A 24,813-nucleotide genomic window follows, 5' to 3' on the forward strand; every position below is an offset into this window, starting at 1 on the left:
CGAGGTCACCATTTTGGAATAATTATTTGTTTATCCATTTGATTTCGAATAATTATATGATCTGTTTAGATCGTATGAAGATTTAATCCAATGAGCATTTTGATCTTAAAATGAAAACATCACATTCTTGGATGAAAACAAACTTGCGCGTGCACGCCGCCGAACTACAAAAGACGTTCTGTTGTTCTGTTCAAGGGTTGCATTATTTTTTATGTCGGCTTAACGATGATTTTATTCGTCACAAACCCACTATTTGTATAGGTCCAAGTCAAAATTTTTGATGGTTTTCGATTGATGGACCAATATAATCTTCATGGTAACCATCATTAATTTCATCATGAGTCATGATATTTTTTGATGGTAACCAACATACCATCACCTCAATGTAGGCTATTCGGACTGATTTATGATGGTCCAGCATAAGAATATCAACTTGTTTTGATGGTTTGTTCATGTTGAACCATCACGAATTTCCATCATAGTATCTTAGAAATCAAATGTTGGAACGATCATGAACAGCCACCATCCCAATGTAGAAATTCGAACTGATTTATAATGGTCCAACATAAAAAAACCAAATTGTTCTGATGGTATATTCGTGAGAACCAACAAGAATTCCTATTAAACCATCATGAAAATGTATATTTGAAACCATCATGAACCACCACGAATCACCGTGGATTGTTGGTCCAGGAGAGTCAAACTTTCCTTGGTAGTTAACCATCATAGTATTAAAGAAGCATTTTTCGTCATGGAATAAGGAAAATTTGTTGGTTTATCAAAAACCATGAACACGTAATGGAAAATGTTGGATGGTGTTGACCATCAAATGATGTTTGACCATCATGAATCGCACTGAAACAAACATAAACAGTCAAAATATTTTGATGGGACCATCAAGAATTTCGATTTGGGATATTCGAACCCGCTATCCTTTGATAAAATTTCGGACCTCCTCGTAATTGATCATTGCTCTATTCCACTCTCTTTTGACCCGTACACGAACCCACAATTATTTGAAAAATTTTTGAACCCTCTCTTTTTTTTAAAATTTTGAAACTCACTATTATATTATCGGTACTAAAGCCAAGTATAATTAGTCTGTACAATCTCACTGTCTTTTTCCTATACTTGGAACCTCCATCAATCTGTTTACGAAATCACAAAAGTTTTTGATTAGTATTCGAATCCAGGATGTTTTTACTGTAATTGAACTAATTATCACTTAATTAGCTCTCGAACTCACTCTTTTTATCGGTACCTGAAACCACTATCTTTTAATACTTACTTGAACCCCCTATATATTACTATTATTAATAAAGATGATATTTTAATAAAGTTATTGTACTTGCTTTTAATTGTACTTGCACCCAATGCTTTTTTGAAGTTTAACAAAATGGTTTTAAGAACTATGACCCAGAAATCTAAATTTAGTTTCGAAAAATTTCAGACATGAATATTTTAATCTTAACTTGTCAAATTTTCAAAAGCCGGAAAAATTAAATCCAAAGTGTAATAGCATTTTTCACAAAAAGAAAATTTAAAATCTTTTTACATTTAAAATTTTCAAAAAGTTAGATTTTGCAGACAAAAAATAAGTTTTTAAATCTTTACATTTGCACTAATAATGAAAATTTAAAAAAAAACACACACAGTACATTTAAAAAGTTATTAAAGTTTTTTCTACTATATAATCGATGGAAACTGCTTAAACATATGTAGACAGACTTCGCTGTTTAAAACTAAAGAGAATTTTATATTCGGATGTATTAGTAAACCAAATAATTTTAAGTGCCATAAAATTTTTATTTCCTACTATGCCTATTTAATTAGTTTTGAGTGAATGTGAAGAAAATTTCTGTAATTTAGGTATATTTTAGATTTCTTATACAGAAATACGTAATGATCATCTGTTATCACGATCCTTATAATACGATCCTTATAATACGATCCCTATCACGATCCTTATATATAGCCCAACAAAAATTTTTTCTTATATAATAAAAGACCAAAAATAAACTAAACATAAGTTTTATTTAAATTATTAAGACAAAAGACAAACTTTTACAAATTCAGAATTTTAAAGTCTCAAACAATAGTTCATTTAATACAAAATACTGAAAACTTTCGCCACTAAATTTGCTTAATGAAAAAATTTTATCCAATATAACCATTTTTTCTACACAGTTGAAGACTTATAAATAGGTCATTACATAAATAAACGTTAATGTTTATTTAACTACTTTATCTAAAATTATTGTAATAAAATTTCTGGAGTTTTTTTTTAAACATAAACATGTGATTGCAACATATTTAAGGAATGAAACTTACATTTTTAAGTTATTTTTACTTTATTTAAAATTTGTTCAGTTAAGTTTTTAGCTACAAAAAATTAACATTTTATTTCACAGTTCTAAATTTTTAACTAACCTCATTTTATGAAAGTCAAAATAGAAGGAATCATTTTGAAAAAGGCGTTTCTTCAATGGATCCAAATTGAAGTTGACACTTTTTCAAAACGACCGATTTAATTATAGACTTTAGCTACAATAAACAATTTTAATCTCTTAAGCTAAAATAAATATTTACTGCTTATGCAAAATATAAAACTAATGGAATGAGTAAGCTATTATTATAATTTTTAAGCTTGCTTTCCTATTATCATTAAAAACGGGTGTAGTTTCTAAATAGCGAAAGTTATTACAGAACTCAGTCTGGATGAACATTTATAATGTGTAGGCAATTAATGTGAAAAGTGTATAAACCAAGAACATTCCACATAATATAAAGAGACCTGTATGAACAAATTCAACTCGTTGCATCCGACACTCGTTTTCATGCAGTGAACCAGAGGTGTAGATTCAAATAGAAGTGACATAAATTCTAAAAAAAAAAAGAAATTATCAACTTCATAATTTGAGATGAAACAAATATAAAATTTACTAAAGTGTTATCTAAATAACAGTTTAAACTTGACCTTTACGATATAAATCTTTATGAAACTCAAATAGCTTTTTAAGCAACCTATCACTAAAATTGATGGGACTTAAATCTTTGTCATGGTAAGATTTTTTTTTTTTTATTTCCAATGCCCACCTGTGCTAACATTTCGTCAATTCAGGAATTTCCAGGGCAGATTTGCTGGCTACTCTTACAGGGGCATCATATTAGGTGGGCCAACGTTGCTCCCACTATTAGAACAGAGGAAGAAAGAATATCCATGCCTAACGCGGTATTCGAACCCAGAAGCTTTCTGGTGCTGGGCCACTTCCCTAACAACACAGTCCTGTAGGCTTGTAAGAAAAAAAATTTAAGTTGAGCAATTAATATTTATTTATAACTCTACAAGTTTATACTTGATAGAAAAACCAATATTTAATCGTAATAAAAGTTTAACAGTTAAAGTTCGAGACATAAACAGATTTAAAATCATAAAATTTTTGTACAACTTTATATTACTTTAACGCTTGACAAAATCGTTAACAGAATATAGTCAAACAGGACTATGGAAGAATTTGAACAGGATAATTATCTGACAGTAATTGAATCTGGACAAGATTTTATTGACACACGAATGCAGAATACAAGGTAAAAAATAAAATTTTCTTGTAGAAAACAATTTTGTCCTAAGCCAGATTTTATTGAACTTTCATTAAAACAATTCTATACGTCAGATTTCTGCAATAAACTAAGAAAAGTTAACTACTAAATTCAGATTAATGTCTTATTTAATAAAATAAATTCCAAACATTTTTAACATTTCTGTCTTAACCCTCTTGCTGCATAATTGTTTTAATCAGAATAAATGCTAAAAACAGCGCATTTTTATGACATAGTTCAAATCTAATCAGATTTTTGAACTAAAAGCAGGAATTTTTTAAATATAGAATTGGATAAAAAGGTTTCCGGAAAATTGAAATTTACGAATTATAAAAGCAAAATTTTCAAAATAATGCTTCGTTAAATAATTATTTTATAAAATACAAAAGTAAAACTTTTATACTAGATTAATACAGTGCATAATGTTTTTTTACGGCAGGCACTGAGCTTTCGCCGATTCAACACCGAACACGCTGACCACTCGGCCACCTGGCCGGCAACACCGAACAAATATAGTCGAATTTAAAAACGCCATGTACTCACTATTGAGTATAGGGATACGCTCGAAATTGATGAATCATACACTCATTTTTGAGCAAAATGAATAGTCTCAAAAATGACACATCTTATATGATCTTTTTCAGTAATTTGCTGTCTGAAAGAGAGTGGGCATAGTCTGAAGAAATGAGAAGTCATAGGCTCATTTTTTTGTCATTTGATGTTTAAATAAGAATAATTATAAACATGAATACAGTTATTATTTTTTTAATAAAGGTAGAATAAACTTTGAGTTGTATATTAAAAAAGTTTTTATGTCATATTGAACTGAGTAATTTTAAGATGGCAAAATTTTTAATTTGTAACAAAATCATTCGAATAGTTTTCGAAAAATTAAAATTTAAAAGTATGGTTCGTTTTAAAATTTTTTATCTCAATTCGACTGTTTGAACACACTATCATTAGAATACTATTCTTACCAGCTCCCTTTCTTTTCCATATTCGAAAACACTATCCTTTTATCGGTACTGAAACCAGATATCACTGGAAAAGTTTTCAAGCCCCCTCTCTCCTTTAAACATTTCTCCAACCCACTATCTTTTTATTGGTACTTGAACCCGCTATCATTTAATTAGTACTCGAATCCACTAATTTTAACCGGTTCTCGCTATCATTTGTTCAATACTGAATTCTACTATCATTTGATCATTACTTGAATCCACTATCTTTTATCAATATCATGGAAGAAGTGGCATACCTTCTGGAGGTTGGTGGACATCGTGTTTTGTATACATTAATAAATATATATTATAATAAATAAATATTAAATTGGTTGGTAGGTTCTTTATTTAAGTCATACTCGAGCTCCACAGTTGGCTATTGGCCTGGAAAACATCCCTGAAGATGATCCGAAGACGTGCCATCCCAATGAACCCAATCCAGAAAACAAGGGAACTCCAGGAACTCCTATTGGGAAAAGTTTGCCGTCGTTGAGGATTTATTGACGGAACTAACCAGCATTTGCGTTATATTCAGAGGAAGACCACGAGAACCTCATACGGCTAGATTGATGGCAAAGAGACTTTAACCCATGATCCGTCTACCACTGAGGATATTTCACGTCAGCACTGTGGTCGGTGCGGGATGGATGCGGAATTCTTATCAACCAGCGATCGCTGGGATTCGAACCCGGTTTACCTCATTAGAAGGCGAACGCTCTATCCCCTGAGCCATCACGGCTCGTAGTTGTAGTTTAGTTACGTTGCTCAAGAGCTGCACAATGGGCTATTGGCGACGGTCTAGGAAACATCCCTGAGAATGATCCAAAAACGTGCCATCGAAATTTCGATCCTCTGCAGAGGGGATGACTCCTCTGCTTTGGTAGCTCGACGACCTACTAGCGAAGTCGAGCACTTTACTGTAGAACAATTTAATGAGGACCGATTCCACGCACCCTCGGTCCCTGATCAAAGTGGTCACCCACCCTCTTAACTTTTAGCTTCACGCATAAAGTAATAAATGCAAAAATCGTATTTGAAATACATCCGTCCGTCTGGTAAGCAAGAATATTAAATGACAGTGAACTCACCATATTTGTTTAAACATTATACTTTTAATATTAAATGTTATTTCAAAAAATGTACTTTGAAAAATGATTTCTGTTCACTCATCATAGTATCATAAGGGAAAATCATCATCACTTGATAGTATCATAAGGGAAAAAAATAGTTTGATGAGGGATGTGGTGGCGCTAGTGTTCTTTTTAGTACATGTATTTTTAGTTGAATAATTTCAAAAAGGCAGTAAGGCCTCAGGTGCCCAATTCCACTACAACGAACGAATGAATAATTTCAACTGTTTCATGCAATTATTGCGAAGCAATCATCGGGGTTGGTGAGCGGCAGCGAACAGAGGGCTAAACCCCCCCTAGTCGTTAAAAAAAAATGTCTCCTAACTCTCCTTAACAATTATTTCGCATTACCCTCGCTGTTTACCAAGCTAATTGTTTCCCTTATTATCTTGCTATTCCTCTATTTTTCTATTACCTCCTTTCTCTTTTCTCGTGGATTCTTTTTTACCCTATTTTTCTCTAACTCAATTTTACTCTTCAATAAACGATTCTTTCGATTCTTCAAAAAAAAAAACAGAATTCTTTTGAAAAGATATAAAAATCCTTTATTTTATCACTCCTTTTTTATCATAAACTATTTAAAAAAAGATAAACGAATACCTTTTATTCATAATGGGACGTAGGATGTAGTCAAGTGTTCTTTTTGGTACATATATGTTGAGTTGAATGACAATAAAAACAACATCGTCTTACTTTTAAAAATAAAATTATCATTGCTGTATTTAGACTTACAGTCAACAATCAATACAATATTTGTTAGTAGTTATTCTCATGTATCATGACTCTATTTTTTAGAGTAATATTTTAGACTATATAGTTTTATTTCTTAAAACAAATTTAGCTATCGAACATATTTAGTTACTTATTATCTCGAAAACTCGCTATCTCGAAATTTTTTGACATCCAGAGTATACTGTATAAGGTCCTTAAGAAAACACTCTTTGAGATTGAATTATATATAAAGATACTGAATAAAAAATGGAATAAATTACAGGTAAGTCTGTAAATGTAATAAAGTAACAGAAATCAGTTGTTCTTTGGGGGTGCAGTTCAGGTTCTTTCATTTTTAACGGAAACATGTTGAGAAACAAGGGTTGTGGTTTTGTGCCAGGAAACAACAATGATCGTCTTTGGTGAGCATCAGCAAAGAGGGGTCTTAGCTCCTTAGTAAATTAAAACAGTATAAGGCAAAATGAACGGCCCAGCCACAGAGTGATTAAATATAATAGTTGGCAATCACAAAACTGTTTGCTGCTAACCTCTCGATCACGACATTTTTCGTCGAAAATTAACCCCATTTGCATTTATTACTTTTTAATATGTATGGAATTATTCTGAATATTTTGTAATATTCTGAAAAGTATTTTATCTCACGCTTGTTTCTTAAAATTTTTCTTCATTTTAGAAATGAACCTTGTTGATACTATTTCGAAAGGAATGGGATAACTGCAAGTGACGTAATGTGGGTTTCTTCTAATGTGGGTTCTTTGATCGTGATGGGTTGTTGAAACGTGGCATTTGTTTACGTTAAGAACTACTCTTTTCATTCTATTTCGAGCAAACCAAGTATCAATTCTCTAAAGGGACACATTCTATATTCTTTCACATAGATTTCAATTCTTTCACTATATATTTACACGAAGTCATGTAGAACATAAGTAAACTCATTATGCATCGAAGTTGCCAGGTACACAAAATAAAAATAAATCATGGTTATAATAAATTACATAAGCAAATAAAAAAGAAGTAGACGAGAAAGAACTAACTATATGTCAACTAATTCGATGTGTGAAACGGCTCCTAATTTAACTAACTTAAAGTTAATTAACATTCTAAATTATGTGGGGAAAATTAGCACGAATTTAATGCGCCATTTTGCTGATAAAGATTAGCTAGCGCTGACGTCATACTTAACGTGTGGGGGTATAGTTTGTCTTCTTCTCCTTGGAGTGCAAGTACCCAATACTTTACATTAATAACACATCAATATCTTTTAAATCAGTAAAAATTTTAAATTTTTGAGAAAGTGACCACTGTCAAAAATGCTACCACTGCCCAGTTGCGAAATTTTCTAATTTTACCTGATAAAACAAGGACTTTTTATGCAGTATTTTTAGGGTAATTTCCGAAAGAATTGCAGTTAGAATTTAAATGACAAAAAAAGGGGGGATCTCCAAGTCACGTGGTATAAGCTATTCGATATCCCATTACATAAATATCTCTGAGCAAAAAGTTTCGTTAAACTTTGTTATTACAAAATAGCCTAAAAAAGTGCCTTTCGTTTCGATCTGTTTTTAGAAGAGTGAAAGAGGTTATTGGAAACTGAATATAACCTCTAAGTTGACGTCATTAATGATGTTTCGAAAGAATTCAGTGGAAATTCGAAAGCGTCAGGCGATATTTTTCAGTGGGATTTTCTTGATGGAAAAGTGAAGAAGAATCTCTTCTGAAATAAATGACACATCATCTCTTACCCGCTCTGCAGATTATTTGGGAGAGGATGGCGAAACTAACATTTATTCGAGAATACCGATAATTTCTTCTTTTCCTTTCTTGAGGGGGGGGGGGAGAGAAAGAAAAATGATTCCCTTTAACTTGAAAATGAATGCCGTTCTTTTTCCTCTTTAAGGGATTTGTTCGACAATGACGTAGAAAAAAGAAAATTACTAGTTTTATTCAAAATGAGCAAAAATCGAATTTTTTTTCCAAAGATTTTTTAATACACATGGAAAAATAATATTATTTTATTTTCAATAAATAAAGATTTTTTTAGGGGAAGACATTTTATAACTAAAATTTTTTCTACACACCGTAAAAAGATAATGGTTTGAAACCGTTTCTCATTATTGTCGATGCATTTTTATTGGCTGGAAAATCATAGGGTATGGTTTCTTAAATACGGATAGACTCGGTTATTCTTCGTTGCTATCCGCCTAAAATTAATAAAAGTTATAAAGGTTTCTTTTTTATCCGTAAAACTTCTCTTTTATTTCTGATTTACTGGTACTTAAATGCAGTATTAATTTATCATCGTTTTTTAGTATTATTTCCAACTATTATTAGGATTTTTTATTTTAATAATACTATTACAAATAAAAGGCTTAAACCCAAAGTGGTGTTCAGATATTATAAAGTTATTAAACACTTCTTGTGTATTAACTTATTAACCATTTTACAGTTATTAAACGGCTAATATGTCATATTCATTCTTATGGTGATTATAATAGCGCTATGTCCAGCACTTCAGCTGCAGAATAAAGCATCCGCTGATTGTTTTTGTTTTTTGAAAAGCAAATAAACAAACGAGATAAAATTGTTTCCAATAAAAGTTAAAGAACCTGAATTGCACCTCAAACAACAACTTATTTCCGTTACTTTATCACATTTACAGACTTATCTGTAATTTATTCCAGTTTTTTTTTTTCCAGTGTCTTTATATATAATTCAAGTTCAACCTCAGAGAGTTTTTTTAAGGACGTTATACAGTATACCCTCGGTATCTCAAATTTAAAGGAACGTTTAAAAAATTTCGAGATAGCTAGTTTTCGAGATAACAAGTAACTAAATATGTTCTAAAAAGTAGAAAGTAAATATGTTCTAAAAAGTTACGATATTTAAATGAAGTTTCCTTCTCCAATTTTCCGACAACCTTTTCAATAATCAAAATTTATAGTTAAAAATAAAAATTCTTTCACAACATTTTTTGTGAAATCTAACTTTAAAATATATGTAGACTTGAAATATGTAATAAGAAAATACGCTATTTTGTAAAAAAATAAATAAATACGCAGTTAGGAAATTAAAGAGTTATTTGCGAATTATTTTCCTTTTAATATTTAAAATTTTTAATGTGGCATTTGTTTGAGTTCCTAAGTTAAGGATGGATATTTTATTTGTTTCCAAATTGAACAAATTAATTTTGTTAAGATACGGCAGTCAAGTGGCAGTCAAGTCAATATTTTTAATTTGTTTCCTCTTTTAAGACATAAAATTAGTTAATCTTTTCAGCAATTATGCTCTTACTGCAATTCCAATGAATTCAAAACTGTTCGAAGATTATTTTCTTTAACAATGAAATTGAGTGTATGGCTTTGGATAATAATACGAGTAAACAAGACCAGCATAAAACATCCTCGCTTCATTTTAATAACATCTTAAGAAGCCCGTTCTTTCTTTGTTTTTATTTACTTTTTATGGCTCAGTATGTTTTTTAAGAAACATAAAAAAGGAATAGAGAGAAGGGAGTCGTTTTTATTTCTTTTAAAGAACCTCTCCGTGTTTTGTTTATTGTTGCTTAGTATATCGATAGAAGTAAAAACAATTATTTCTGTTGCGACTCTAATAAAAGTAATCTTAGTTTAAAGCATTTGTCTGGTTAATTAATGGGGGGGGGAAACGGGTTTAATGAAAAACATCATTTCCTTTTGATATTATGTTTAAGGTTAAATGCTTAGATGCAAAAATATTAAATATTATAAAGTGAAAAGTATTATTATTAAAACAATTCATTTTAAATTGACATTATTTTTTTTAAAGGAAAAGAGAGTAATTGTAACAGCAAGTAACTTTTAATTAATATAAACGCAAAAATAAAAAAATTTTAAACATCGAGTGCGCATGAAAATTAATTATTAAATTTATTTTGCATTGAAAAAGCAATACAAATTTTACTCTGGATGCATTAAATGCTATTAGTAATTATTAATGCGGCAATTTTTTGAAGATAGCATAATATAAGCAGTAAATTAAGCTATGATTTAAGCAGTAATTTAAGAATAATTTAAGCTGAAATTATAAGCAGTAAAATTATGAGCTCTTGAAGTCACATCCAGTGACCGCGGCTGTACCTCAAGAGTGGGGGACTTTCTTCCCCTCCCTGCATATATATAGAACTCCGACCCACCCCAGGGGGGTATACAGAGATTGAAAGTTAAATTATTACATTAACTATTTAAGCTAAAAATACAGTAAAATTCTGTCAAATGACAGTGGTGGTGATCAGTTAAAAGTGAATTAACTAAAAATTAAGGTAATTAAAAACATGATTTAAAATCAATGGAAGCTAAAAGCGCCGGTGTAAATGTCTAAAGAATTAAAATGATGATAATACTAAGGAAATTAAAGATGAAAATAAAATCACTAAACTGAAAATCGATAAGAGCTAAAATTCCTAAGTGTAAATGGTTAAAAGTAAAAGTTTGCATAAAAGTCGATGTGAAGTCTAAAATCACATGTAGATAAAAGTTCAAAATGTAGAAGAAGCTAAAAGTTGATCAATGTATGACACGATGACAAGTTCTATTGTTGGTTCATGACTGGGGTTGATCTGGGGCTAATATATATATATATATATATATATATATACAATAGTGTGAGGAGCACTCAAAAAAGTGAGGTTGTTTGAGTGAGGTTGAGGAGCACTCAAAAAGTTTTTGAGTGCTCCTCACACTATTGTATTAATATATTTAGCTTTGGCTTTATTGATACAATATCAGAAAGCACTCTGTTTTGCGGATATAATCGTGTGGGCTGAAGAAAAGATTATATTTTTTTCCGGTTTTTTAATTAAAAAAAATTTTTTTAAATAAACTGTTGTTTGTTATTTTTTTACTTATTATTCCCCCCTCCCTCTTTTTTTCATTTGTCTATTATTTTTCTTTGTTTTCTTCTTTATGAACTTATCTAATGAGTTCTGTTTACTTGCAGCTTAAGCGCAATAAATGAAATTCATTGTTTTTCTTAACTTTCTTCGTGTTTTCTTGTATTTTTTTATGTATATATATATACATTTGGTTGTGTTCTTTTACTAACGACAACGCACATATAACGAATCTCTCCTGTACTCCAAAAGCATTGATTAAATGCTACTTATGATATCGGTTTTCATTAGGCGGATCATGATGGCCCGTCCTTGCACATAATAGGCGAAATTTATGATTTTACTTGAAATGTAAACAATAATGATAAAATGACTTTGATAACAATATTCTTTTTATTTTGCATCTCTAGGATTGCAACAAAATAATTTTTTGCTGCATTTATGATCTGATTTTTATCATCTGCTTCCTTTTCTATTCCTCATCGACAATATCCAATTTTTCTTTATTTCTATCATAATCAAAAAAAAATCTATCCACTTCAATTATTCAATTAACACCAACTACCACATAACACATATATATTTTTATTTATTCACAAATTGAATTCTGTGTTCACCACTCTGTTTGACTCCATTCACTGATTCACATTTTTGCTCGTTTAGCGATTCGCATATTCATTCTTTCACTGATACACTTATTTGTTTGATTTCTTTGCTCCATTTATTCTCTCTGTATATTAAGTATCATTTATTTTAATTGTTACCATGGAATATTAACTTACAGTTATATTAATTAACCATGGTTTAAGTTTTTATCCTCCAACCAGAATAAATTAACATTGTAATATGTGGGGCGAAGGTAAAAAAAAAAGACAATGGTTAATTAAACAATATAATAAAATAAGAAAAATAATGAATTATTGCAGTATTGAAAGAAGAAGAATGAGTCCACAGTTTTTTAATCTATAAAAAGTTAATGAAAATTAGGCAGCGGGAATTTTCCCTTCCCATCTAATTGGCATAGCTTGAATTTTGTGGAATGATATAGATGTAGGGATCTTCGTTTAAAATCAAACAGGTGAGGATATTTTTCCAAGAAAAGGTTTCTTTAGTACAGAGCCTGAATTAATTAAATATGGTTCCACAGACACCATAGCCCATATTTATTTTATCAATAAAAACCAAAGTAAATACTATTCCTTTGGGCAATCTTTTCATACTAATTTAAATGTTTTTGATCGCTCAAAAGAACAAATTGCAAGAACTTGGTTATCGCGTCTAATTAATATTCCAACATATTTATTCAGTTAATTCATTTTAACTTGAATGATATTCATTTTTAATTAATTACTTTTANCGCAGCTCTAGTGTGACGTATATATATATATATATTAACCCCATTATACATAGCCATACACTAGCCATCGCGTCATACACTGATCAACTTTTAGCTTCTTCTACATTTTGAACTTTTATCTACATGTGATTTTAGACTTCATATCGACTTTTATGCAAACTTTTACTTTATATATATATATATAGTCGGACCTCTATTTAACGAACTTCCCTTTTACGAATTTCTCTATGTTGTGAATTTTTTCGAGAAACCACGAAACATTTCTTTGTAAAATAACTTCCATATAGCGAAGTGAATTTTCTATTTAACCACTTTCTTTATATTGAGATCCACTCAATCACCACATTTATTATATTGAGATCCACTTTCCCTATTTCCCAAAATATTTCGAACATTTAAAACTTGTTGACGCATTTTATGAGGAAAATGCCCTTGAATTGATTTTTGAAGCATATTAACTTTTAGAGAAAGCAATAAGATCTTTCCTTTTTTGTTTGCATTTCAAACAAAATTATCGGATTTTATCAGTAACAATTAAACTTAAGAACGCATGTGGTTAACATTACTTTTATAATAAATACAGCTATAATTTTATACATAAATTCAGCATTTCTTAGCTGAAAATATATGTAGCATGCACTGGATAATGTTTTGCTCTATTCTTGTTTTCCATGCAGATTTCTTTTATGGTTAAAATTTTTAAAATAAATAGTAGATAGATACTACTTTGCAAGATAAATGTGTATTAATTGCTATGGTAAGTAGGTGTAGTATTTATGAATTTAAAACCTGTTTTGTGTCGTTTAAGTATTTAAAAAGGTGACTTTCTATTTAGCGAATTTTCTATGTAACGAACTTATTATCGGGATTTAGTGACTTCGTTAAATAGAGGTTCGACTGTATATATATGTATATATTGCACTTAATAATTGCTTCGTCTCTAGAAAGTGAGTCCTCTTGGATTAGATGATACAAAGGAAGCTTATTTTATTCTAAAAATACGATAAATCACTTTCTAAAAATAAAAAAAACATTTAAGTAAATATTAATTCCCAAATTTTAAAAAAAAAAATTAGTATGAATAATTAATAAGATTATTTAAAAACTCACAATTCCTACGACAGTTTCCGTTCAAAGTTAAAAGCACATAAGAGTTGCATTTAAAAAACAAAACAAGTAAAGAAAATTATTGCCACTGTTCTTTTAAATTATTCAGTTCTAGAATTCAAAAATCCTTCATAAATTTCCTCTGCAATAGCTTAAATCAAGAACACAAATAGACAATTCCGTTAAAATATAAATACTAAAGAAGAACTTTTCTTTGGAGCGAATACCTTCTCTCTGAATTCTATAACATAATTATGCTGGTTCCATCTCTCTAATGTTATTCCTAATATTCGCATATTCAAGAAGATGGTATTGTATAATATACGTGAAAAATAATTTGCATAACTTAATAAGGTAAAGCATATTTGAATATCCGACAATTCGAAAGCGAATGGGGATTTTATTTTTTTTTTCTTCTTCTTTTTCTGGGAATTTCTAAGCAAAACAATTTATTTTTCAAACTAGTCTTGGATCGATGAACGTATGCAAATGAAAGTTTTAAATGTTAAAAATTTTTTGAAATCCTAACAGCTATCTGTACAAATCCAAACTTCAATTAACCGAAAAATGTTGCTATCAAGCGCATTTTCTCAAAGATTTGTTGCTTGTTTAATTTTCTCTATCTTATTTGTATTTGAAATAGAAAGGGGAAAGAAGTTCAGAAATGAGAACATCACTTTTGACAGATGATAATACAATAAAACAAAGCAATTACTACGATTGAAATATATGATTTAACTTCTTTGAACCATTCATTCGAATGACTCCTTAAAATGTTTTTTGACATTTAAATAATACACCATTAATAATACGATTAAAAAAAATCGAAATGAAATGCTCCATTTGGATGGGGTGACTAAATTTTCGACCAATGGATATGTTACTGTGAATGACCGAAATGGGTAGTTGTTGCCCGGTATGCCCTACATCAATGGGTTTTTTTTAAGTGCCACCGCCCAGTATGCATTTAAACGGTACTCCGAACACTGATATTTCTCCTAATCTATCCTCTACAGATATGAAAATATCGACTAAAATTAATAATATCAATGAATAAATTAATATCAAATCGGATATAACGAATATTTCGGACATTCACAAAAGCGACTATGTGATTGTTGACATTCACCGGTGAAAGTCGACATTCTCCTGATATCGGTCACTCACGATAATAAATGATATACTACAAACTACACTGCTTAGCTGCGTGATAATCCCCCCCCCCCTGAAATGTCACTTAGTAGATAATTATATTTTTGCCCTTACCAGTAATTTTGCTTTATAAGATTTATTAAAACAAATTTAAGAAGAGGTAATTAGCATTAATAAACAAGGAATTACTCATAGTTTACAGAATAATAATTGATTCAAGTTGAGATTAGCTGCAATCATAATCTTAGTTATACATTATAGTATAAATAAGTAATAATACTGATATTTTTATAATCATTTTTGTCGATATCACTGACATACAATTCTTTATTCTTTATTCTTAAATTTCGCCTTGATTTTACATTATTTATTTCATCAGAAAATGTTATAGGAGAGTTTCACCACACGCAGTCTTACATAGCACTAATAAATGATGCTATTAATCGCGTCCAATTTGTGATATTCTAGTTTTTGCCGCATCCAAGGTAGTTCAATTTTAATTGTTTTGGACTCTTATTGACTTTCTATGGGAACATGCTTCGAAATAGTAATTCTAAAAATCAATCTGTCCCTCAGTGGACTGATCGTAAAGACACGGTTCCCAGTAGAACATCGAAGACAAGCATCACTGGCTGCGGTCAGTGAGCGGGTGGGTGACCACTTTGATCAGCCTGCGTTGGAACCGAGGGTGTGCGGTGCCGGTCCTCATTAAACTATTCTACCGTAAAATTCTCGACCTCGGGCACAGGTCGTCGGGCTACCAAAGAAGGGGAGCCATCTCCTCTGTAGATCACAATCGCAATGGCATGCCTCCGGATCACCCTCAAGGACGTTTCCCAAACCGTCGCTAATAGCCCATTGCGCAGCTCTAGTGTGACGTAAATAAAGTACCTATCTACACAAAAATCAATCTAAACAAGTTGTTTGAAATGATTCCAAAATAGTCATTCGGTGATGTTATATCCCCACCTTCAAGGAAACCTCATGTTTTGCATAAAAAATGAGTAATTATCGTAAGAAAAAACTAAAACCTTTTCTTTTCATTCGGCTTGCTTGAGAAATTGATGTCTGACCTGTGAATATGTGAGTTTTTATTTTTCTGATGATTTTGTTTCAGTTTCTTTTCTTAATTTGTTATTTATATTGCATNTATACAAGCATTAAGGTAATAAAAATTGGACAGTGCGTTTTGAACGGAGTTCTCTTGCATTGTCAACTTCACTCAAAATGTAAGCTGGTTTTAGGCGGTTAATACCTATGTTGACCTCTTTATCTTTAATTTTGAGCTTATAAAATTTTTCATTACGCTGTAATACTTAATAAGGTCCATCGTACGGTTGCTGTAAGGGCTTGCTCACGCAGTCTTGTCTAACAAAAACATGACTTGTCGATAATAAATCCTTATGCACAAAAATGTCTTTGTGACAGTGGCGAGATGTTGGAGCAGGACGCAATCTGTTCATATATTCCCGTAAAACTTTTAGGAAATCATGAAACTGTGGTAAATCAGTTGTATGACTCTCCAGGCAGTCCTATCTAAAAAACTCTCCAGGCAGTCTTAAAGAGCAGCCGTAAACTAACTCTGCTACTGAAACGCCGATATCAGGCTTCAAACTGGAACGAATGCCCAAAAGAATTGCTGGTAGAACTTCACTCCAGCGGTCAGTAGAGTGACATTTGATAGCGTTCTTGAGTTGCCGGTGAAATCGTTCTACGATTCTGTTTGATGAGGGATTATATGCTGTGGTCCGTCTCTTTTCACACCCAAGAAATCGAGCCAAATCTTGGAACAGATTGCCTTCGAACTGTGTGCCTTGATCGGACACTATTACATCTGGTACTCCGAAGCGAGCTATCCACCCAGAAAAGAAAATCTCAGACACGGTATTTGCTGTCTGGTCTGGCATTGGAAATTCTTCTGACCATCGGCTATATCTGTCAACACACGTCAGACAATACATGTATCCTTTAGATGGAGGTAGGGGATCTACTATATCTATGTGGACATGGCTGAAACGACATCGCTGAAGAGGATAAATGCCAGGTTCAAACTTTGTGTGTCGTTGAACCTTAGACTTCTGACACTGCAAGCAGGGTTTTGTCCACTTCGAGACGTCTTTTTTTAAGGAATGCCAGACAAATTTTTGTCGGATCAAGTCAACAGTTGCCTGCACTCCTGGATGAGATAAGTTATGAAGATTTTCAAAAACTACTTTTCGAAATGCTTGAGGTACGTAAGGGCGTACCTTGCCAGTGGACGTGTCACACCATAGTTCTAAACCATCTGGCGTGAATACGAAAGGTTTGAGCTTCAAAACCTCTGATCTCCTAGCCTCATGCAACTCATCCCCAGAAAACTGTGCACGTGCCATTTCCTCATAATTAATATTATCAGATATATGAATTTCAGAAACTCTGGAAAGTGTGTTTGCCACTAAATTTTCGTTTCCCGAAATGAAACGTATATCTGTAGTAAATTGAGAAATGTATTCGAGGTGTCTTACTTGTCGAGGCGAGTTATTACCATTATTTTTACAAAACGCGTACGTCAATGGCTTGTGATCAGTATAAAAGCGAAATTTTCGTCCTTCTAACATATGTTTAAAATGCCTTACAGAACTATAAATTGCAAGTAACTCACGATCATATGTACTATAATTACGTTCGGTAGTTGTAAGTTTGCGTGAAAAAACCGCTAATGGTTGTACAACATCGTTATCAATCTGTTGCAAAACTGCTCCAATGCCAATATCTGAAGCGTCTACCGTTAATGCAATTTCCGCATTCACTTTCGGATGCGCTAATGTTACCGCATTCGCAACGGATTCCTTACAAGCGTCGAAAGCTTTAATGTTTGCCTCTGACCAAGTGATCGGAGTTTTATCCCTTTTTTTCTTAGTTTTACAAAGATCGTGCAGGGGGAGGGGGCCTGAATAGTAGCAGCGTTTTTTAAAAATCTATGATAGAAATTTAATATAGCTAAGAAACGGCGCAATTCCTCAACCGTCTTTGGCAAGGGAAAATTTTGAATAACAGTTACTTTATCAGGTAGAGGTGAAATACCTTGAGTATTAACAAGAAATCCCAAGAATTGTAACTCCTTTTGGCCGAACACGCATTTTTCGACGTTTAAAATAATGCCGAACGAGTTCAACCGCTCGAAAATTTGTTCCAATTGCATCATATGCTCACTTTCAGTTGCGGAAGCGACTAACACGTCATCTAAATATGCGTAACAAAAATCTAATCCGTGTAGAATTTGATCAATAAACCTTTGAAAAGCTTGCGCTGCGTTTGATAATCCAAAACACATGCAATTGTATTCGTAAAGACCAAAAGGTGTTATTACCGCACTTTTAGATTTTGAATCCTCGCCTAATGGGATCTGGTGGTAAGCTTTTACCAGGTCAATTTTTGAGAATATAGTTTTACCAGCTAAGCCAGATGAAAAATCGTGAATATGCGGTATGGGATAACGGTCCTCCAAAGTGACTGAATTTAACTTTCGATAGTCACCGCATACCCGCCATTCATCATTCTTTTTTTTTTAACTAAGTGAATGGGACTAGACCATGGGCTATTTGAAGGAGAAACTATACCCTGTTCTATAAGAATGCCAAACTCTTTTTTAGCTGCTTTAAGTTTGTCTGGGGCTAAACGTCGAGCCTTTGCGCAAACCGGAGGACCTCTTGTAATGATAGAATGAGTAGCATTGTGCTTTTTAGGACTCTTTAGAAATGATTGATTTGTAATACCGGGAAATTTTGACAAAAGTCTATGATACTCAGTATTTCCGCAAATCGTAGTTAAACCTAACGATTTTCCGCGAACCCGTGTACCCTTAGCTGAAAATCTCGAAGTACTATCAATCAATTTGCGATTTTTTATGTCAACCAATAAACCAAAAATTTCTTAAAAATCTGCACCCAAGATAGGTCGCACTGCGTCAGCAATAACAAAATTCCATTTGAATTGAACGTTAATCTACGAAAACCGTATGTGTTTATTTTTGTTCCGTTCGCAGCGTAGATTGCTATCTCCGTAGTCGGTTGCTTATGAATGTATGGGTCGCGTGGAAAAACTGAAATCGACGCGCCAGTATCAACTAGAAAATTAAAACCTAATTTTCGGTCAAATATGTGGAGGCGACTGAACTTTAACCCACTATCTGTCGTCACCGAAACAGCAGCGGAATTCAGTTTTCCGAGTATGAACATTTACCGACACATTTTTTAGCATTTTTACCAAATTTAAAATGGTACCAATAATATTGCTTTTCCGAAGTTTTATTGACATTATTCGAATTCGAACGAGGCCTTGAACCAGACCGTTGACGAAATTTACTTCCATTGTAACTTTTTTGTCAAAAAGTGAATTTTTCAACTTTCTCGGTAAGTTCAGAAATTTGAGATTATAACCCTTTTAAATCAACGGAAGAAATATAATGTTCTGTACTTGAAGTACCGAAACAAGAAACTTCGTTTATTTTATCCGCGATTTGAGCCAAATCATCAAGTTTGTCTTTACTAATTGACAATATTTGCTGAATATTAATAGGGAGTCGCTGAATAAACAATGTTTTTAAAACATCGTCAGATATTTGACTACCAGCTAACGATCTCATTTGATGCAATAGTTGTGTTGGTTTTTTCTCACCTAAATACAATTCCTGTAACAAAGTCCTCAAACGCGAACTTTCGGACTGTGTAATACGTTTTACAATACGTTCCTTAAGAACCGTGTATGGATTATCTGTAGGTAGCCTCAACGATATCTTTCACATAAGAAAGAACTTCCATATCTAACGCTGCAACGACGCAGTGGAATTTTGTTAATTCTTTTTCAATTCCCGACATCACAAAATTTAATTCTACTTGAAGAAACCATAAATTTCGGTTTTCCAAACGGGTGGAGCTCGAAATGCAACTCTGGCTATTTCGTTTCGGCCATTATATTATCAAGTTAACGATTTCCATGCCTTTGAAAATGTATTAAAAACTAGTACATTATTCAAGAAAAAATATGAATAGTTTACGTAAGCATTAATTCAATTTTACATTGTACTTTATGAATTCAAACTCAAATTGTATTGCTTAACTCAATTGTTTACAAGTCCATGAGAATTTAATTAAATTCAATACGTTTAAATTTAAATTGCACTAGTGTATAGAAGCATTAAAACTTATGAAAATGGCACAATGCACAGCTCTGAAAAAGAGAAACATTAACCAGGAAGTAACTACTCACTGCGTACCAGGTAGGCCAGCCACGTTCAATAAAAATAATAATCAATAATTCCACATATTCTTTGATTCAGAAGGGTGTCACTACCTCTAAGTCCGGGTCACCACTTGTGGATTGTTTGGTATCTTTGTTAGAGTCCCCACTTAAACTCTAAAGAGAAATCTAACTCTAGAAAAACCTTCTACATGAAAATGTTACTGAGAACGGATTATAGGTTTCTTCATAAATAACACTAAGTTTAAATAAATAACTATCTTTACTAACATTTAGGAAACTTGTAAATTTAACTAAAGCATTCTAACATATATAAAACTTAACCACTTTAACATTGAAGCAGCATTAAAAAAAACTGCGAAAAGGTAACCGGCGAGAACATGCCGCACTGCTAGCTAGAACCAACGGGGAGAGAGAGCAAGCTGTGGGGAGGCGGCCAAGTTATATCCAAAACATACTGTGCGCGTTTTGCTGATTTCGCCCTTCACGCATATCTCCATTCATGTATGAGGTTTACGTCAATTATCGGCTGCGAGCGACGTAGTCCAACGTCAGAGATTCGTAGTTCGGACTTTGCATTTCAGACCGCAACGCCACAATCACAATCGCAAAGGCATGTCTCCGGATCACCCTCAAGGACGTTTCCCAGACCGTCGCCAATAGCCCATTGCGCAGCTCTAGTGTGACGTAAATAAAGTACCTATCTGCATAAAAATCAATCTAAGCAAGTTGTTTGAAATGATTCCAAAATAGTCATTCGGTGATGTTATATCCCCACCTTCAAGGAAACCTCACGTTTGGCATAAAAAATGAGTGATTATCGTAACTCTCCATGATAATCAAATTGATTGTAAGATTTCCTTTAATCAGAAGAACCATCTGCAGTTTGGACTGTAACGATGTGCAATGGTCCTTCTATGAGAAAATTCAGTTTTCGACACATCTCATATCCGTAGGGCTCAGAGTTAAATGCTCTAATGTCGACAGTCATCTTTCCCATGCTTCAAATTACTGTGTTCCAAGTTTCATTGCTGTCAGTTTGATTGTTAGCATCGTACAAGTGCTACTCTAAAAGGTTATTGGCGGCTGTTTAGAATTCATCCTTCGAGATGATCTGAAGAACATACTGATTGATACCTGTATGAAGTACACTAACACACTTTATATCGAAGTGAAGAGTATGGTAGTAATCATCCGACCTCCGCACCACGCTCCCCAATAACCCAACGGAGCAAAACCTTTTCCGCTTGAAAATGCCCGGGGGCATTGAAAGAGAGGGACTGTTACCGAACACTTTCGACAGTATACAATAGAATAATGTAGCTAGCGTTAAACAGACGATCCACAAAGAGAGAGAATCGACTCAACTCTGAAAAGCAAATTGAATAGGTCAAATATGGAAGCGATTCGTATCACTGAAATTTCTTTAAATTACAAAATTAATTATTGATAAATTTATAATAAGAAAGAAAAAGAAATTTTTCAAACTACATTTTTTTGCATTTCATATTTTAGTAAAAATGTAATTCTAATAATCTAATAGATTTTTTAGTAAACATTAGACTGTTTTTTAAAGTTAAAAAATACCAAAATATATTTTTACTAGTAGTTCGAGAGCTAGAAAAATTTATAAAAGGGACACAGGCGTCCTGCCAGCGTCAAAGAGTTAATGACTTTCGATAAATGTTTTAAATGCTTACAAAAATAATGTATGCAATATAAATTTATGAAATATACCAATAAAAATTGAATCGTTCAACTAAGATGTGTTTGGTCAAAGTTTAAGAGAAGAGTATGTATATACTCTTCTCTTAAATGAATTAGTACCATTATAAAGAAAAAGAAAATGAAGGAAATAAAAATGAAAATATGACCACCGAAGAGTTTTTTCTTTTCATTCGGCTTGCTTGAGAAATTGATGTCTGACCTGTGAATATGTGAGTTTTTATTTTTCTGATGATTTTGTTTGAGTTTCTTTTCTTAATTTGTAATTTATATTGCATCTTTTTTTCCTGGACTTCTATGCAAAACCATCGGGGTACTGAGGGAGTTAATTTAAGCATTTACTTCTCCCTCAATTAGAAATGGTTTTGTTTTTATGGCTACCGGGGCGCGACTTTACACATTGTCGACTCCCGGGCACCTCCACTCGCCGCGGTTTTATTTGTCAACTGTTTCACCGCCTTATCTAGCAACCCTCACTCAGAGGCAACCCTAAGCTCGCCTCAATACAGCACTCGCAAAAGTCATAAATGAATCTTCGCGCTCGTGGATATTTTTATAAGTTGCTTGTTGAATTAAGTTAAAATTTTATCCTCGTTTAAGACTAGAAAAATTCAAATAACGAGAACAAAATACTTCGTCCTTCTTTAAAGAAAGAGGAAGAAAAATTTACATACACACAATTATTTCAGTTAATTACATACATATTTCGATTAAAAAAATTTTCAAATAGAAACTATTCTTGTAAATTAAATAAAAATCTNCCAACCTGTGTGTGGATCATCTTCCACGCTTTCGCGCTGTCTCAAAAGCGTTTAAACCATTCAAAAGTTCTGGAGCGGCATAATGCTTCCTCGCCGTAAACTTCTTTAAATCATTTGTAGGTTTCTGCAGCTGTCTTGCCCAATTTGAAGCAACATTTAATGTTTATTCTTGCTCCATTTTCACTTCGACAATAGGAATTTAAGAGCTATGTTTTAATGCGCCTTTCTATGAGAACCATTTACTTCAGTATGGTGCCGATTGCACTGCACATGCGCAAGAAAACACTCTTCAATATGCAATCATTAGCGCCATCTTCCGGCGTTTCGTTCTCCTACAGTTACGTCAGTCCTGGAAATTAATAGCCGGACCGCGACTTTACACATTGTCGACTCCCGGGCACCTCCACTCGCCGCGGTTTTATTTGTCAACTGTTTCACCGCCTTATCTAGTAACCCTCACTCAGAGGCAACCCTACGCTCGCCTCAATACAGCACTCGCAAAAGTCATAAATGAATCTTCGCGCTCATGGATATTTTTAAAAGTTGCTTGTTGAATTAAGTTAAAATTTTATCCTCGTTTAAGACTAGAAAAATTCAAATAACGAGAACAAAATACTTCGTCCTTCTTTAAAGAAAGAGAAAGAAAAATTTACATACACACAATTATTTCAGTTAATTACATACATATTTCGATTTAAAAAAATTTCAAATAGAAACTATTCTTGTAAATTAAATAAAAATCTGGAGTAATAAAATGTCAATTATTCAGAATAATCAATTGCTTTGGAATATCTTAATTAATAAACAAAGTTTAAAAAAATAATTCCCTATATAAATCATCACATTATTAAGTGTACATATTTTTAAAGATAAAAGTATTAAAAAAAATTTTACTCAGTTTGAAAAATAATTATTTTCATTTCCTTCATTTTTACCAGGTTTTATCAATTATTTCTATTTTGGAAAAAATATGTATTCTTCAAAATGCTTACAATATCTTAAAAAAATTGCATATATTTTATACTGAATAACTTTTGATTGACAGTATTTTCTATTTTCATTAAATTTGTTCAAATATTTTCTGTAAAATGCGTGCTATTAGGAAAACAAGGAGAAAAAATATTTTTATTGAAGCCATGACATAAAGAAACAAATGTATGACATATTCACTACTATTTTCGTATAGTTAATTTATTTTTTATAACATCAAATCATATTTATTGAAACTTAAAGTTGTGGCTGCTTTAACTTTTTTTTAATGTTTCTTAAATTCGTCAGGGAAAATTCCGATATTTTCCATTTTTCTTGCTTCTATCACTATTATTTGTATATATCTGAAATTACTCACCTTCGTTTTAATTGTTTCCTAATTAATTTTATCATATATTTTGCTATATATATTTATCCTTTCATTCTATGCTTCATTAATTTCATAACATATCCATCTTGTAACTTTTTATTCATAATTTTATAACAACTTCTAGATTCTATAACTCAACAATTGGTCTATATATTTTATAATTTTTTTATTCAATTTTTGGGCTTCTAAATAAGATATGGAAAAAATACTATGAAAATTATTACATTTATTATCAATCTAAAATTCGGTCTTTTTTTCCTCCTAAGTGCGAAAACACATTTACTAACTTAAGGTAACGTAATTTAACACGATTCATCTATTTTAATAAGAAAGATTCAGAGAAAAGCAGGATCAGAAAAAGTGAGATGTGTATTTTAATTTATATTCTGCTTCAAAAATGAGACAAAAGAGACACAGAAAACTTTTCTGTTATTATTTAATAATCTTCATTAGTCTTTAAAATTCCAAAAGAATTTTTCAGTTGCTGGAATCATATAATAGTCACATTTGTAACAACTTGTTTTTAAATTTTTTTTTACACAATAGCTCTTATTGTATGCAATTTGCTTTAAAAGTTCAAATATTTATTCTTGGATTGTCATGCAGTCTGTGTGTCTGAAAACTGTATGACCTATTTTATTTTATTTGTTCCTTGCAGAATGGTAATAATTGTTTCTTATTTGGTAATAAAAATCTTACTTTTGCTGAGATCGCAAGAGTTTTGTTTTATTATCATAACATCGATTAATTTTTTTGAGAAAAGTGTAAGTCCTCAGCCTTTCAACC

General features: G+C 32.0%; 1 long non-coding RNA gene across 1 annotated transcript in view; it reads right to left on the minus strand.

Annotated features, from left to right (window-relative positions):
• Nucleotides 1–2,015: 2,015 nt before the first annotated feature.
• LOC139425974 (uncharacterized) overlaps nucleotides 2,016–24,813 on the minus strand; it is a 25,282-nt gene continuing 2,484 nt past the window's right edge. Inside the window, exon 2 of the long non-coding RNA XR_011637180.1 lies at nucleotides 2,016–2,883. This is a non-coding gene — a long non-coding RNA (uncharacterized lncRNA). The remainder of the gene's footprint in view (nucleotides 2,884–24,813) is intronic.

Source organism: Parasteatoda tepidariorum, chromosome 7 (assembly GCF_043381705.1).
Source record: "Parasteatoda tepidariorum isolate YZ-2023 chromosome 7, CAS_Ptep_4.0, whole genome shotgun sequence".
Classification (NCBI taxonomy): Eukaryota; Metazoa; Arthropoda; class Arachnida; order Araneae; family Theridiidae; genus Parasteatoda; species Parasteatoda tepidariorum.